Source organism: Octopus sinensis, linkage group LG9 (assembly GCF_006345805.1).
Source record: "Octopus sinensis linkage group LG9, ASM634580v1, whole genome shotgun sequence".
NCBI classification, from domain to species: domain Eukaryota; kingdom Metazoa; phylum Mollusca; class Cephalopoda; order Octopoda; family Octopodidae; genus Octopus; species Octopus sinensis.
In genome coordinates, this window is record NC_043005.1 from 88251925 (window position 1) to 88271069 (window position 19145).

Sequence of the window (19145 nt, forward strand, 5' to 3'; positions counted from 1 at the left end):
TCTGTTTTTATTTCTTCTTTGTTTATTTTTTAAATCAGTATGTCTAGGAATGGGAGTCCCTCTTGGTTGTTTTCCATTGTGAATTGTATGTCGGTGTTAATGCTATTGAGGAGTATTTTGAACTCCAGGAGCTTATCTATGTTTTCATTCCAGAGGATGAAGCAATTGTCCAAAAATCTTTTCCAATTTTCTTTTATGTATTGGAAGAGAGGGTTTCCAAATTTTGAAAATGACTCCTAATATAATGTTACTAAAATCTTTAAAAAGGTTAAATACTGTTTTGTGTGTGTTTTATAAAAGAACGTTTTTTTTTTTGTTGATTCATTTCTAGGTTGAAGGGGATATTTGTTGAAGGTGACATGAGCTAAATAGTATTATTTAGCGTATGTGGTCTTATAAAAAATGTCCTTTTCTATTTCTCTGTTTATTTTTTAAATCAGTATGTCTAGGAATGGGAGTCCCTCTCGGTTATGTTCCATTGTGAATTTTATATTGGTGTTAATGTTACTGAAAAGTCTTTTGAACTCCAGGAGCTTATCTATGTTTTCATTCCAGAGGATGAAGCAGTCGTCCCAAAATCTTTTCCAATTTTCTGTTATGTACTAGGGGAGAGTGTTACCAAATTTTGAAAATGACTCTTGTTATTTCTAAATATCCCATTGTTAGATTGGCAATGGTTGGGGCTGCCTTGGTTCCCATTGCAATTCCAGATTTTTAGCGATAAACATACGTGTCAAACATGAGATGGTTGTTTTGGAGGATGAATTTAATTGATTCGATTATGAAGTCTTTGTTGATCCATTTTAGTATTTCTTCTGGATATTTGTCCAGTCAGGAACGAATTGCTTCTATTCCATAACTATGAGATATGTTGGTGTATAAATTAATCACATCGAATGATACCATGACTGTTTCCTCCTCGACCCTTTCTGGCAGTGATTTAACATATATAAGTCATCTCTTATATGACTTGATATGTTTTAGAAATTCTTTCTAATCTTATAAAAAACATTAGGTCAAACCCAATGGCCTTCTTTCATTATGCCAAAGAAACAGACTCAATAGGTACGCTGCAAACGAGGACCCATCTTCCAAAAGGTTGGCTCCCCCACAGATAGTCCAACCAGGATCAGTGGGGTACTGAATGACCAATTCAAAAGTGTCTTTACCATCCTGTTGGAAAACAGACAAGTGAACGAACCAATGGATCTCTTTGCCGCCTCACCTATAACCAGCGAGGCAGTTGCGATGGATTACATTGACATTAGTGAAAAAGATATACTACTAGCCATAGATGAGGTAGACACAATCTCAACTGCTGGTCCTGGTGGTTTCCCAGCAAGCCTCCTCAAATCGTGTAAGCGTGCTCTTGCGAAACCACTACAGATTCTCTTTCAGAGCTTTCTTGCAAATGGCAGGGTGCCAAGCAAACTGAATGAGGGAATAATATGCTCAATCCATAAAGGAGGAAGCAGAGCAGATGCGAAAAACTATAGGCCTATCTCTCTGACTTCACACATCAGCAAAGTCATGGAACGGATAGTCAGAGGGAAGCTAATCACATTCCCTGAAGGAAACAACTTACTGATAAAGTGGATCCTAGTACGATATGTCACAAACTACGTGATTTTGGCATGGCTGGAAAACTTGGAGAGTAGTTACATGACTTTCTGGAAGATAGATGTCAGGCAGTAGTGGCCAATGCAGCCACCTCAAAGAAAACACAAATAGTGAGTGGTGTATCACAGGGTACTGCCCTAAGACCACTGCTTTCCATAGTGGCCCTCTCAAATATGCCCTCAGCTGCCCGCATAACCACCCTTGCTAGCTACGCAGAAGATACGAAAGTCTCGCAGAAAATACAGAACCCCAGCGATGTTGCACACATTTAACAGGAGTTGGACTCGACTTACAGATGGGTTGAGGTCAATAATATGCAATTTCATGCTGAAAAATTCCAAGCCCTGAGCTACCAGCGTCCAAAACTGAATATAAAACTTACAAGTTACACTGGTCCACAGGGGATCACAATCCCAGAGCCTAAATCAGTGAGGAAACTGGGTATCGACATGAGTGATGATAGCTCTTTTCAAATGCACATTACCAGGATGACGACATAATACGGACGACAGGCTGGATGGATCCTGAGAGCATTCAGAACGAGAGAGAAGGAAACTATGATGGCCCTCTGGAGGACATTCGTCCTCAGCCGCCTGGATTATTGCTCCCAGCTATGGTCACTCAACATTGTAAAATTAGCAGCAGACCTTGAAGCAATCCAGCAAAGCTTCACGAAGAAGACTGTCTCATTGCAGCAACTCAGCTACTGGGAAAGACTGAAACAGTTAAGACTCTACTCCCTGGAGCGAAGGCGAGAGAGGTATGCAGTAATATAGATCAGGAAGATACTGGAAGGAATTGTGCCAAATTTTGGCATGCATTGAAAGCTGCACAAATGCCATATCGGGTGGCCACTGCATAGTGCCAAATATCCCAACAATGCCATCGCGCTTCAGGACCAGCTTCTGCAACAGCCTGGATTTCAGGGGTCCACAGCTTTTTAATATTCTCCCAAAGAGCCTGAGGGACCTACACAAAGTGGATATAGGTGTTTTTAAATCAAAACTGGACCTCTTCCTGTCGAGGGTCCCAGATGAACCTACCTCGCGGCAAGTGGTGCAAATGAGGGTAGTGACTTCAAACTCCTTTATTCACCAAATGCCAAATATTAGAGAAGGCTCGCAATAATAACAGTGAAGCAAAACGGCGGTGTCCCAGCATGGCCGCAGCATTTGGCTGAAACTGATAAAAAATATGTGTGTGTGTGTATGTTTGTGTGTGTGTATGTTTGTGTGTGTGTGTGTGTGTGCGTGTGTGTGTGTGTGTGTGTGTGTGTGTGTGCGTGCGTGTGTGTGCGTGCGTGCGCGTGTGTGTGTCTTTATATATGCCGCTCTTAGAGACTGAGAATAAAATCAGACTCTCCCATGCAAAAGAAAAAGAACAGAGAAGCCAGGGCGATGGAAAATATAAAAAGCAACCCTAAAACCTCCTACAAGTTCACAAAAGAGTCTGCCTCAGTACGATACAGGGTAGGGTCACTGTTTGATGAAAAGGGCTCACTGATTGCAGACCCTAAGTGGATAAGTGAAGCAATCAATAAAAAATTCCAAAGTGTTTTCACCTCCCCACTAGAAAACATGAAAAAAGCAGACTTGAATTCTTCAACACCTCTAACCTACAAAAGAAAAAGGCGACCATCAATTACACTAACATTACAGAAGAGGATGTATTGAAGGCGGCGAGCTGGCAGAGACGTTAGCACGCCGGGCGAAGGGCTTACCGGTATTTCGCCTGCCGCTACGTTCTGAGTTCAAATTCCACCGAGGTCGACTTTGCCTTTTATCCTTTCGGGGTCGTCGATAAATTACGTACCAGTTGCGTACTGGCGTCGATCTAATCGACTGGCCCCCTCCCCCAAAATTTCGGGCCTTGTGCCTAGAGTCGAAAAGAACAGGATGTATTGTCGGCCATTGAAGAGCTAAACCCAATTTCTGCAACAGGCCCAGATGGACTCCCAGCAATTCTGTTAAAAACACGTAAGAAAGCTCTTGCAAAACCATTGCCCCAGGGAATAATGCTGGGACTACTATTGTTTGTGGTTGCTCTCTCGGACATACCCTCAGCCATAGAGTCAGCCACACTCACCAGCTATCCTGACAATACATAAGTATCACAAGGTGGTCAAGGATCCTACTGACATCCTAAGACTGCAGAAAGAACGCAAAATATAAATGGGCTGATGAGAATAATATGCAGTTCAATGACACTCCGCTATCAGCCCACAAACTACAGCTGAAGTACACGGGACTAGCAGGCAATGTAATCCCAGGGTTAGAATCGGTGCGTGACCTGGGAATCCACGTGAGCAACTTTCCATGCGCTCAGACGGCAACACTATGCAGGTGGGTGGCAGGTTGGATCCTTAGATCCTTCAGGACCAGGAACAGAGACACAATGCTTCTGCTTTGGAGAACCTTTGTCCGCACTCGTCTGGACTACTGCTGCTCCCAACTGTGGTCCCCACAGAGTGTAAAACTAATTGCGGAACTAGAACCGATCCAACGCCACTACACAAAGAAGATAGAGTCAGTAAAATACATAGGCTACAGGAAGAGAATGAGAGAACCGGGACTCTACTCCTTGGAGGGGAGACGTGAAAGATATACATATAAAATGTTATATATATATATATATATATATATATATATATATATATATATATATATATATATATTAAAATGTTAGTTGAGTTAGAGTTTAAAATAACCGCCCTAAGGGATAGAAATATCCATTACAGTAGCGGTATATTACCTATGTTTAACCACGGGTATACATATGCAAACATAATATGCTCATAAATTATAAAGACAAGGATAAACATATATATTGGGTTGTCCGGAAAGTTCGTGACGGTTTTTAATGGAAAAAAAAGGTCAATAAATACTTGCCATTACATTTTTAATCAACCAAATATGAACCATTTTGCTGCACAATGCGGCTCCATCTTTCCTTTAACTTGAAAATACCCTCTTCCCAGAATTGAGGTGGTTTCATGGCAAAGAATTCATCAAGGTATCTTTTTACGTCATCTAAGGAATTGAAATTTTTAACATTAAGACTATTCTGCAGAGACCTGAATAAGTGGAAATCCGAAGGAGCAATATCTGGTAAATATGAAGGGTAGGGTAACACATCCCAGCCGAGCTGCAGCAATTTTTGTCTGGTTCCCAAAGAAACGTGAGGTGTTGCATTATCATATTGGAAAACAACACCCTTCCTGTTGGCCAATTCTGGACGTTTCTCTTGAATTGCTGCTTTTAACTCGTCCACTTGTGTACAGTATTTCTCAGAATTAATTGTGTGGTTACTTTGGACAAGCTCATAGTACAGAATTCCTTTCCAATCCCACCAAACACAAAGCAAGACTTTTTTAGGGTGAAGACCCGTTTTCGGGGTGGCTAAGGGTGGCTCATGTCGCTTACTCCAGGATCGCTTTCTCTGAACATTTCGTTTGATAATCCATTTCTCATCACCTGTCACAATTTGCTTTTAAAAGGTGCGTTTTCATTCCGTTTGTAAAGCGAATCATAGGTGGAAATGCGATCCAAAAGTTTCTTCTCATTCAACTCATATGGTACCCAAACGTCGAAGCGATTTGTGTACCCAAGCTTTACCAGGTGCTCATGAAAGACGGGTTTTGATAGGTTGAGGCTTTCTGCCAATTGTCGGGTTGTGCAATGTGGGTTATTCTCAATTAATGACTTGATTTGGTCATCATCTGTAGTGGATGGTCAGCCTGATCGCTCTTTATCAATAAGGCTACAATCTCCAGCTCGGAACCTTGCGAACCACTTACGTACAGTTCCTTCGGATAAAGAAACATCACCGTAAACTGCGCATATTTCATTGGTTGCTTGTGAGGCATTTTTCCCTTTACGGAAAAAGAAAAGCATCGAGTGCCGAAAATGAACTTTCTTATCTTCCATTTTAAGAGGTTACAGAATTAACACAAGTTCTAAGAACATAAACATTCTTCCACGAAAAGATAGCTTAAACTGTGCTCTAAATGGAGGTGTAATCAAATCCTATTTTATGGACTCAACTATGTTCTAAAATAAGTCGAATGGTAAGCTACTATAAATCCGCACGAACTTTCCGGACAACCCAATATATATACAAAATTATATATACATATACACACGCTTATATATATATATATATATATATATATATATATATATATATATATATATATATATATATATATATATTAGCGCACTTTAATTCCATGTTACACATGTATCATTACATTATAGGAAATACAAATCAATAATACATATAAAAAAAAATAATAATAATAATCCTTGAGGCAGTGAGCTGTCAGAACTGTAGGTGCGCCAGGAAAATGCTTTGCGACATTTTGTCTGTCTTTACATTGTGATAATACAGAGAGATGAGGAATTACGTATATTATTTACATTATTTACATCTGACGGATATTTGTCCTCATCTTGTTTGTTGTTAACACAACGTTTCAGCTTATATACTTTCTAGCCTTCATCAGGTGTCCTGGGGGAATTTCGAACCTAGGTTCTCATTCCGATGTTATTATTATTATTATTATTATTCAGGTCACTACCTGGAATCGAACTCGGAATCTTGGGGTTTGTAGCCCGCGCTCTTAACCACTACGCCATATGTCCGTGGGCAATTATGGAGCGAATTTTAGGGCAATATTTCCTATCCTTCCTTAAAACCGGTTCCCATATGCTAGTCATATCTGCACACGGTCTGCTTAGGACGTTATTATGTCCGAGCATATGCGCTGCTTCGTTTAGTTTTCGTATTTTCCAGTGGAGGATACGTCAACCGAAACGTTGTGTTAACAACAAACAAGATGAGGACAAATATCCATCAAATGTAAATAATGTAAATAATGTTTGCATTGAGTTCAAATGCCGCCAGTGTTGACTTTGCCTTTCATCATTTCAGGGTGTGTAAAATATGTACCAGTTGTACACTGGGATCGATGCAATCGACTTAACTCCATCCCTGAAATTGTTGGCCTTGTGCTAAAATATGAAAAGAATATTAATAATCCTTTCTACTGTAGGCACAAGACCTGAATCTTTGAGGGAGTGGGGTGTCTAGTCGGTTACATTGACCCCCAGTGCTTAACTGATACTTATTTCCTTGACACAAAGTCAACCTTGGCAGAATTTGAACTCAAAACAGACAAAATGCCACTAAACATTTTGTCCAGTGTGCTAACAAATCAACCAACTTGCTGCGCTAATAATGATAATGATGATGATGATGATAATGATGATGATGATGGTGGTGATGACGATGATGAGCTTATTGATCTGGAACGATCAAACCAATGTATTGAAAAATAGTGCAGACCCAAAATGCCGAACTGCAACGATGGGATTGAAACAGTGGACGACCTTATCTTTGGGTGTAAGGTTTTAGCACCAGTAGAGTATAAATCTAAACATGACAGAGTTGGTTAATATCTACACTAGTTAACATGTCAGAATTATCAAATCGAAGATGCTGACAAATGGTATAAGCACCATCCAGAAGCTGGAACTGAGGGAGAAAACGTAACGGTCCTTTGGGACTTTCCAGTATGTAAAGACCAGACCATCAAAGTTAATTAACCAGATATTGTTGTTGAAAGACCAAAACAATAAGACCTGTTCACTGATTGACATGAGCATACCTTGTGATCATAATACCACGGCAAAAAAAGGCTTGATAAGCCCAGGAAATATTTCCAGATTGAAACTGAAAAAAATGTGGCATCTCAAGACAGTTACAATACCAGTAATTGTAGGAGAACTTGAAATGATTAAAAAGGTAACTGAAAGTGATTTGTGGATAATCCCTGGCTTACCACCTTTGCAGGAAGTGCAAAAGATTGTCTTAACTGGTAATTGGTCACAAGTATTGAGAAGAAGATTGTTGCTCTTTCCTTTTCTTTTTCCCTTTTATTGTCTTTGTTTCCTCTTTTTCATTTTTTTCTTTAATCTACTTCTTTCCCCTGTCTTTCTTCCCTTTTTTCTATCTCATGACTTTGTAAATGAACAATCTGATGTGTTTATTTTGATGGCCTGCCAATGTATACAATGAGTTTCTTTGCTCTAGGTGCTGGGAAGACACTCAGCAAGAATTGGAAACGAAATTCAAAGAAGAAGATAATAATAATGATAATAATAATAATAATAATAATAATAATAATAATAATAATAATAATAATAATAATAATAATATGATGATGATGATGATGATGATGATGATGATGCTAATAATAATAATAATAATAGTAACAACGACAACAACAACAATAACAATAATAATAATAATAATAATAATAATAATAATAATAATAATAACAACAACAATAATAATAATAATAATAATAATAATAATAATAATAATAATAATAATAATAATAATAATAATAATAATAATGATAATAATAATAATAATAAAAATGCCCTGATGCAGTACCAGGCAGTGGCTCTCCTGGCTTCTGATCTTAACTGATTGGAAGTGTTATCATGTACATTGTTTTGTCTTGGTATAAAAGATGGGCTACAGAAAATATTCTGCTCGTTACCACACATTTGCTTGTCAGTTGTTTGACCTTAACCAGTTGAACATGTCCTTTAGTGGCTGACGATATGTGCATCTGAGATCATGAGCAGAAGTAGTGGGGGAACATCACAGCCATGTGTTGAGAGAGATTCTTTGGTGTTTGAATAATTCATCTCTGGAAACAGGGGCGCCTCGTTCAACATCCTTTAACAACCCTTATTCAGGGACCTTTTGAACGGGATGGGTTACTCGACCAGCAGAAAATTCTAACTGGGCCCCACCTGCAAGATCATGCGCTGTTTATCTTGATATGAGATCACCATGTCACGAATATACGGTTGTGCTGCATGTGCCTAGTGTACCCTTATCCGACGGGTAGTCATAATGGGCATACTGGGCTTCGTATATTTTACTCGTGTCACTTTGATGGCATGCACTGCTCTCTCACTCAATAATAATAATAATAATAATAATAATAATAATAATAATAATAATAATAATAATAATAATAATAATAATAATAATAATAATAATAATGATGATGATAATAATAATAATGATTACAATAATAATTCTAATAATAACAACTACTACTACTACATAGAAAACAACAACAATAGCAATGATAGTAATGATAATAATATAAATAGAATAATTTCATAAGGGTTAAGTAGGTGAAGAAAACCTGTAGAGGATCTGCCAAGGGTAACTTCTCTGTTTGTCTGAGAAGATAGGATTGGTTATCATCAACACAAACACCACCATCAACAACAATAAATGCCTTTGATCTTCAGTCTATGAAGACTGATTTGAGGCTAAACACTCACTACAATACAATTAGCAAGAACAATAGAACCACTACAACACACACACACACACACACACACACACATTGCAAGAACCACGTTTTGATGCACACAACAAGTGATACAGTATAGAGGAAGAGCAACTGTCAAGCTCTGACCAAGTCCACCTTTCCCATTTCACAATGGCTACCACAAGAACATAGAGGGTAGACTGGACAGTGGAAAGAGAAAAGCATGTCCACACTGCAACATTTCACCCCTTATGTTAAACCATGTCAAATCCTGACGACCATCCAAACAGTGTCTAGATGATTCCCATAAATGTGCCACCCAACATTTGCCAGCGACCGGCCACCTGTGTTTTTCCGTAAGGGTTGAATTAAGGGTCCAATTCAAGCACCTTATCACTCAACTTTTGTCCCTTCAAAGTACTTCATCAGACTCCTAAGAATTTTATTCTTCGTGTAAATAGATGAGCAGAATCCATAAGCATCAATTGAAAGAGGCTTATTTCAATAATGACTTGAAACCTGAACCTCTCAGATCCACATCAATCATCCTTCTGCCAGTGCTAATATTTTCTCACTGGAACTTTCGTTTGCCTCAAAAATCTAAATAAAATCTCTACAAAGACCTTTTTTTCTATTTCAACAAACAGGAATTGTTGTCTGATGAATCCACACGAGATGATTTTTTTAGACTCTCACAAATACATAACTCACCACATCCCTTTTCTCCCTCTCCCTCCCTCTCTCTCTCTCTCTCTCTCTCACGCACGCATACACACACACACATTATAAATAGACATACACATCATTCTTTGCTTGCATTGTTTGTTATTTGAAATATTTCAGAAATTCTTCTCACGACCATTTCTTCATAAATATAAACAACGCCAAACATTATGATGCCATGGAATTTCTTGTAATTACTGTTGTTGTTGTTGTTTCCAATCTCTTGTTTTGTTTTGATCTGGTATGGTCAATTTAATATTTCTAATGGAATAAAACATCTGTTCTCCTATTTCACAATAGTCTTCAGCATCTTTTCATTTGTGTGTATGAATTATCTTTAAGTATGCCCGCCTTTGCATTCAGACACTACAAAACAACCTACCCCCATCAAACTATATTATCATTTGCCATCTCACAAGGAAGAATTGCCCATAACACAAATACAGGAGCCTGAGCGGCCGCTATCAGTTTTGTTCTGGTTGCAGGAGAGACCTCGGCTGTTCTCAGACCTTGCATGGATGATTTCCTCCATAAAATCAGGATGGCCAATCTCAGAAATGAGCACCGTGTGGTTGGTTGGTTGCAACAGAGCGTATCCCTGGCCATTCTCTGTGGCAGTGCCTTTGCAATCATGTCCACCAGACATGGCTAAACTCGCCATTTGGTCTGGGATGTACAACCTGTTACTCCCCACCCACCATTTTCTGCTGCTTAATCCCCCACCATCACCACCGCCACCACTCTTTCCTTTTCTTTGTTTTCTTGGAGTTATGAGTTTTTTCTTTCTCTCGATAATTATAATTTTTTTTCTTTTCATTCTGTAAAAATATGTTAATTAGCCAAATACGTTGTGAATTTATTTTCAGAAAAAGGAACCTAATCTCCCTCAAACTGTACCCATCGCCTGTCAGTGACAAAGTTAGAGAAAGACAAATAGTTGAGTGAGAGTAGCTTTCGCAAAATTAGAGATGTATGAATTTGTGAACAAGTGTTGGTGTCGATAATGCAAAACAGAAAAATACATTTGTGGGGGGCATGGTTTAAGGTATTTGGAGAGCTGTGAAATGTGGTCCTTAGGGAAAATATCGAGGATAGCATGGACAAAGTATCTAATGAAGAAGTGACGAGTGAGGCTGCAGTAAATAGGATACTGCTTCATGAGATAAGGGCCAAATAACAGAGACTTCTTTGTCATGTGATAAGGAAAGAGGGCCCAGGGAAAATTTAGTGATGACTGGAAAGATTGAAGGGAAAAGAAGGCGAAGAAGGAGAAGGATGTTATGGATGTGAAGCTGGAAGAACTGGTTTGGAAGAACGAGACATTAAACATCAGGAAGAAGTGGAACTGTTATACAGAAAACAAAGAAAAGGGAATCGTGGAGGGTGGGGGGACAAGATTGCCCATGTCCTACATTCAGGACATAGCACCGAAAGAAAGAAAGATATTATTTTCTTCTTTATTCAGTGTTTCTTATCTTTCTCTTTGGTAAAGAGGAAGAGAGAGAGAGAGAGAGAGAGAGAAAGCAGAACAGTAAGAAATATAACATGAGAGGAGGAGGGGGAAGCGATCCCAAGTAATGGAAATGAGGCAGATATAGTGATGGCGAGAGTGAGAACGGTGTTGGTTTGTTTGCATTTTTATTGCTATTTATCTTCCATCTTTTATTTCAGTCAGTAGATTGTGGCGATGCTGGGGCATTGCTATCAAGTATTTTTAGTCAAATGAATCAACCTCAGGACTTTTTATTATTTTTGCAAGCTTGGTATTATTCTATCAGTCTCTGTTTCCAAACTGCTAAGTTACAGGTAGTGGGGGACAAACACCAACATAAAAATACGCACACACATAGATATGCATACATATAATGTGTGTGTGTATATATATACATATATATATATATATATATTACTTACACACAAGAGACCAAAATGTACGTAGCCGCTATATATATATATCTATATATATATAGATATATATATATAGATCAATAAATGGTGGGGTTGTGTTGACCGCACGTGGAGAAATGATAAGCAAGGAAAATTTGTAAAAAGGCAGAATGCTAAATTGAAAGAAAATTTTAATGAAAATGGGTGTATGGAAAAAGTTTTTGAAAAATTGATAAAATATACATATATATATTAATTCAAACCGGTTTTCGTCATAATGTGACTTTTCAAGAATTGTAAGGAATTTTTTTTTTTTTTAATGTGAGGAGGGGAAAAAAGAATATTACAAATCAGTGGGATTTGCCGGAATTCCGGGAGATTAATTTGTTTTTTATCTTCAAACAAGGAACGAAGTTTAAAATCAAGACTAACTTCTGTTCCTCCGAGAACCTTATCTACGTTCTCACATGCGCTGTTTGCCAACAATAATTATGTTGGACAAACGAGCCTCCCGTTACGTAATACGAGTAGCGGTGCATAAAGAACAAATAAATCTCCCGGAATACCGGCAAATCCCACTGAGTGACCACATAGACTCATGCGCTAAAGACAAAAATCCCAAATTTTACATATTCCCCTTCTACCAATGTAAAGACGGGATCACCACACAGGAGAGAATTAACAAGGAAAATCTCTTTATTGTAAAATTCAAAACGCATCTTAATATGCAAACTCCTCGTTGATCATACTTCTCTTTTCTCTACCTCATTCTTCATGGATGGACTAACACAAATATATAAGGATACCATGCAGTCATCACTTCAAGCTAAAACTTATATTCTTTAAATATCATTATTATTATCGTTGTTATTATTACTGTCATTTTTATTATATATGACATAACAATCTGAAATGTAATTATAAATTGGTTTATGCAAATTTATATAATTAGAAAATAATATAAATAAAGTGTTAAAATCTGAATGTTAATAAAAAAGATAATGCAAATGAAGCTAAAAAGATAATTTTATAATTTAAGATTTATTAACACCCTTTATTACAAAAAATTGACAAACACAAATTGAAGAGTTTAAAAACCAAAAGAGTTGTCTCCCCTTATTCACAACACAGGAACTGGACTACTACTTCCTGTTTTGCCATCCACTGAAGAGACACCCTTAATTAAATTAAACAACACATGGATTTAATCCCATTGGATCTCAATACTTCAAGGTAATTTTTTCGTGAACAATCATTAAACTCAAGATACAGAAAAACTTTACAATGTATCGGAGTACCTATTTTTAATTTTTGTATATATTTATTATTATTTTTTTGCAAAAAACAATGTAATTTCCTTTTTTCACCCTCCTCATTTAAAAAAAAAATTTTTTCCTTACAATTCTTGAAAAGTCACATTATGACGAAAACCGGTTTGAATTAATATATATATGTATATTTTATCAATTTTTCAAAAACTTTTTCCAAACACCCATTTTCATAAAAATTTTCTTTCAATTTAGCATTCTGCCTTTTTACAATTTTTTCCTTGCTTATATATATATATATATATATATATATATATATATATATATATATAACGCATTAGATTTCTTGGAAGAAAGGAGCGAATGTATACGAAAACAAAGACGGAAAAAACGGAGAAAGTTACAGAAATACAAATAACAGGACACAACAAATGGTGTCTTTCGACTAGGACGAATTAAATTAAGCTGGCGTGTGTGGAAGTAAAGACTTTCGGCAGGGATATAAGATTACACAGGCACAGGGAAGAATATAGATGTTGCATGGACAACGGCCGAACCAAGAAAGAAACGTCAGACTTGGCCGAACACCGGTCATATGGGAAGAGAAGAGAGGCAGGTAGAGGCAGAGGGACAGAAGAAATAAGGACGGGTGTTGTTTTATTGTCCCTTTCTTGTATCACCTAACTGTCTGGATGTTTTGCGTTCTTGTCCCATTTTGTATTCTTATATATATATATATATATATATATATATATATATATATATATATATATATATATATATATATAGGCGCATGAGTGGTTGTGTGGTAAGTAGCTTGCTTACCAACCACATGGTTCCGGGTTCAGTCCCACTGCGTGGAACCTTGGGCAAGTGTATTCTACTATAGCCTCGGGCCGACCAAAGCCTTGTGAGTGGATTTGGTAGACGGAAACTGAAAGAAGCCCGTTGTATATATGTATATATCTGTGTGTGTTTGTGTGTCTGTGTTTGTCCCTCCGGCATCACTTGACAACCGATGCTGGTGTGTTTATGTCCCCGTAACTGAGAGATTCGGCAAAAGAGACCGATAGAATAAGTACAAGGCTTACAAAGAATAAGTTCCGGGGTCGATTTGCTCGACTAAAGGTGGTGCTCCAGCATGGCCGCAGTCAAATGACTGAAACAACTAAAAGTGTAAAAGAGTATATATAAATAGATGTGTGTATTTTTCCCTTGTTAACAATTAACACGGAAAAAATAGATAAATAGTTACAAGGGTAGCAAAAAATCACACAAGAGGCTGTAACTCCCTGTTTTTAAAGGTAGAAACTTCGGGTTTACGTGGAATTTCTTGTATAATATATAAATAAATAAATGGAGTTTTTGCTCTCTATATATAAAGAGCACTCAATACTGAATTTATGAAACATGGAAAAACAATATCTAGGAATTTCACTTAAAGATATACCAATTCCTTCCAAGGACACATATTTTTGAACATTACTCCAGAAAACAAATGATTTAATTAAAAGAATGAGATGGAAAGCATTCTTTTATGACAACAAAGGAAAGATAAATGACCAAAAGAATAATACTTATGGACTGAAATAATATAAAAACCCTCCACATAATCCACTAGTAATGGACTTTGTAAACGCCATATTACATATGTTAAAATCCGTAAAGTTCTCTCCATTCTATTCCAAATACCAAAAGAATCTTACCACGATAGTCAACAATATTATAAAATCACTTTACATACACGTTTTCTCTGATAAAACATGAAATTTATATTCTATTACTACTGCTCAATATCAAGAATTTATACATAAAGAATTATGCAAATCTTATAAAATTACTAATCTAGCAAGTTCAGAAATGATAAATAAAGAATATTCTATAATTATGCGTAACTTAGACGTCGAAGACCGCACGGAAATATATACTCCAAATACACCACATTTTAATATGAAAGACCATTAGATTTTAATATTAATCCTACTATTAGACTAATTTGTCCAACTAAATCGGACATCGGAAGGATAAGTAAAAATATTTTAGATAGAATTATACCTGTTTTAAAGAAAAAACTAAATTATAACCTATGGTTCAGTACAGGAGAAGTAATATCCTGGTTCCATTTATTTCCTAATAAGACAAAATTATCATTTTTGCAATTTGACATCAACAATTATTATGAATCAATATCACCAATTATATTAAATAAAGCTATAATTTTAGCCAAAAATCATACTGACATTACAAACTCGGAAATTTATATTATTCTACTAGCTAGGAAAGCACTAATTAAATTCAATGACAAATTATGGTGCCGATCCGGTAATAATAGTTTATTAAATTTATTTGATACCACAATGGGATCGTCCGATTCGGCACAAATTACTGATCTTGTAGGATTGTATTTATTATATGAGACTAAATACTACTTCCCATTTTTGATGGGAGGATTATATAGAGATGACGCACTCTTTGTCTATAACGGTAGATCTAAAAGAAAAATAGGGAAAAGGAAAGAGGAATTACATAAATTTCATAAAAATTTCGGCTTATCTATTACATTTGAAGAAAGTTATTCTAAAGCAAATTTTTTAGACGTAACCTTAGACCTTAATAATGCAACCTACTCTCTATTTCATAAACCGAATGAATATCTTAAATACATAAATATTAATTCTAATCATCATAGATCATTACTTAAAAGTATTATAAATAGTATATCTAATAGAATATCTGACCTATATTATAATGAAGAATTTTTTAATTATCATGCCAATTATTATAATCAAGCTTTAGCTGCTAGCGGATTGAAATAAAATATTAAATACATAAAGGATACTAAACTAAAAACGTATATAGCACAAATGGAATTAAACAAAAATACATACGATACTAAAACAAGAAATATAGATAACCTTAAATATAATAATAATATGAAATTAATAATAAAAAATGAAGAAACTTCCACACATTACAATAAAAAACCTAGAAAAAATAATGATAGGCAAAGAACTAAATATAATAATAATAAATACTCAATGAAAAATATACAAATCTCAAAACCAATATATAATTGTAATAAACTACCTAATAGGAGTGGAGGGAGAGACATTATTTGGTACACACCTCCATTTTCATTAAATGTTAAGGGTCTAGCAAAAAAGTTTTTAAATATAGTTAAAAAACTAGGAATCATAAATATCATCATATATTTAATAGATCATCGACTAAAATATCTTTCTCTACAACACCAAACATAGGATCTATTATAGCCTGTTCTAATAAAAGAAAAACTAACAAATATAAAAATAGCCTTAATAATTATGACAATAGCAATAACAATAGTAATAATAGTGATGGTGATGGCAATGGTGATAAAAATAATAATAGTAATAATAATGATAAGATAAGAACCAATAATCGAAGTATATGTAATACTCATAATACGGGAATACATAATAAGAATATTAATCTAAAAAAACCTAAGCAAAATTCTAAATACAATACAAGTGAAAATATACAAAATGCCTTAGATAATACACCACAATATAATAATAATAATTTAAAAACAATAAATATATCTAATTCTACAACAAATAATAATACAATAAATTCAACAATAATACCACACACTGAAAATAACCATAACAATAATAGCTACAACATAGCTGAACATAAATACAATAATAAAAATAAGAACTGCTCCTGTGAAGATAAAAAAATAGAAGGCAATTGTAGAAGATTTAATGTAATATACAAATGTAGAATTATAATAATTAATAATTCACAAAGTAAGGTATATATAGGTAGTTCCGGTAATTTTAAGCAAAGATTTTTAGCGCATATACACTCATTTAAGCCAAATACAGACACCAATATGACTTCATTAGCTACTTATATACATAAACTAAAGAAAAACAAAATTAACTATAAATTGGAATGGTCTATAATAGATTCAGCCATACCATACACGCATAAATCTAATAGTTGCCATATCTGTATGAAAGAATCACTGTATATATCTATATATATATAAAACTCAACTTGTGTGTCTGTGTATGTATCTGTGTGTGTGTCTGTGTGTTTAACTTCGCGGCACATCTCCTCCTAGCCAACAAATCGTATAACCACCAAAAATGGGTCACTTAAAGTTTAGGTGAATGAAAATTGAACTGCGCTATTTCTGTTCCGAAATTCATCTCGCAAGTGCAAAAATCGATAATGTGTTTGTTTAGGCCTTATCCCATGCATTGAATAGTGAACTTTACTCAATCAGCTGTTTGACGTGAACTGTGTTCACCACGCGTGCAAGCATGCGTAAATTGCATGAGAAATAAAAAATCAAGATATAAAAACGAATCGCCATAAACATTGTAGAAATTCGGCAAAGAAATGAATTTTCGGGATGTAGCTTGGAGGGTTTTTTCGTATTAATCTTTTGGACTTTTTGAACACATACCAATTGTTTTCATAACATTTTTAACGCTTTGAATTAAATGTGACCATTTCACGTTGAGTCTGCAGTTTGAATCACTTTAACCAAATTTTAGCGGGCCAGATTTTTGATCATCACGATGCATCGCCAGCGACTCCCTGAAACTCTCCCCTGAAATCCCCGTTGAGAAATCTCTATATATAAAACTCAACTTGTGTGTCTGTGTGTTTAACTTTTGGATCTACCAAGTTTCATTATTAAGGATGGAAAGTAGTGTGTAGCAAATCTATATATATAAAGCTGAAGTTGTCTGTGTGTGGCAGTTTTGGTAGCCTTCAACTAACACTATCTCCTTTGAGACCCTGCAGCGCAAGTTGGCCAAAATTGAGAGTATGATAGAAAAAGGCTTGCTCTTCATTCTGTAGGAAATAAAATTCAAATCGGACCATGTTAATACCAAAAATTATTTACATCAAAAAGGTGCTTTTTTTTCTATGAAAATCCCTATGTTCTACGATTTTTGACTGCTGTGTATTTCAACTGGAAAAATGTTCACTTAAAGAGAATAACAAGTTGCATAATGCAAAACTTTTACTTTTCTAAAATTCCAATTCTAAAGGGTCGAAACAAACCCAAGCAACACCGGATGATACTGCTAGTTATTATATAAACATAAGAATTTAATAAATTGTCAATCGAAAGCACTTTCAACATGTAGGCATCTAGTGATGCACACATACAGACAGACAGCCATACACACATTCTCAGTTTCATATATATATATATATTACATAATTTATGTATAAATATGTATATATATTATATGTATATAGATATATAGATATAAATCATATATATATTTGATAACCACATGGTTCCGGTTTCTTGGGCAAGTGTCTTCTACCATACCTCCGGGCCGACCAAAGCTGTGTGAGGGAATTTGGCAGACGGAAACTGAAAGAAGCCCGTTGTATATATGTATATATGTGTGTATATATGCGTGTGTGTATATTTGTGTGTCTGTGTTTGTACACCCCCCACCATCTTTTGACAACCGACACTGGTGTGTTTACGTCCCCGTAACTGAATGGCTCGGCAAAGAGACCGATAGAATAAGTACTAGGCTTACAAAGAATAAATTCTGGGGCCGATGTTTTCGACTAAAGGCGATACTCCAGCATGGCCGCAGTCAAATGACTGAAAAAAAATTAAGAATATATATATATATATATATATATATATATATATATATACATGTATGTATACATATCTTGTACACAGACACATACATATATTCCTTTTTCTTTCTTCTTTAATGTATTTCAGTCATTTGAATAAGGCTATGCTGGAGCACCACCTTTAGTTGTAGAAATCGACGCCAGAACTTATTTTTTGTAAGACTAGTATTTCTTCTATCGTTGCTTTTGCCGAACTGTTAGTTACGGGGACGTAAACGTACTACCATCGGTCGTCAAGTGATGATGGGGACAAATGCATACATTTGACATTATTAGTCTATATATATTCATACATACATATACATGCATACAGATATACATACACACATAAATATTCTATTTAGATATATATATATATATATATATATATATATATATATATATATATATATATATATATATATATATATATATGTATGTATGTATGTATATGAATATAAACTAATAATGTCAAAGGGTAATCAGAAATATTTGAAATTTCCATTACCAGTGGCTAAAAGTGTAAAACAATTTAGTCAATAGACTATATATTATTCATATAAATACAGTGTACATTTAAACACAGAACAAGCATCCATCACAGGATTCCTTACACGCTAGAGAAGACAGTT

The 19145-nt window shown here is 35.4% G+C and overlaps 1 protein-coding gene across 2 annotated transcripts in view; it reads left to right on the top strand.

The window, feature by feature from the left end:
• Nucleotides 1-7761, top strand: part of LOC115215458 (organic cation transporter protein-like) — a 68115-nt gene extending 60354 nt beyond the window's left edge. For both annotated transcript variants that reach the window (XM_036506072.1, XM_036506071.1), the window contains one exon: nucleotides 7714-7761. The gene's annotated coding sequence lies outside the window, so the exon portion shown is untranslated. The remainder of the gene's footprint in view (nucleotides 1-7713) is intronic.
• Nucleotides 7762-19145: the final 11384 nt, after the last annotated feature.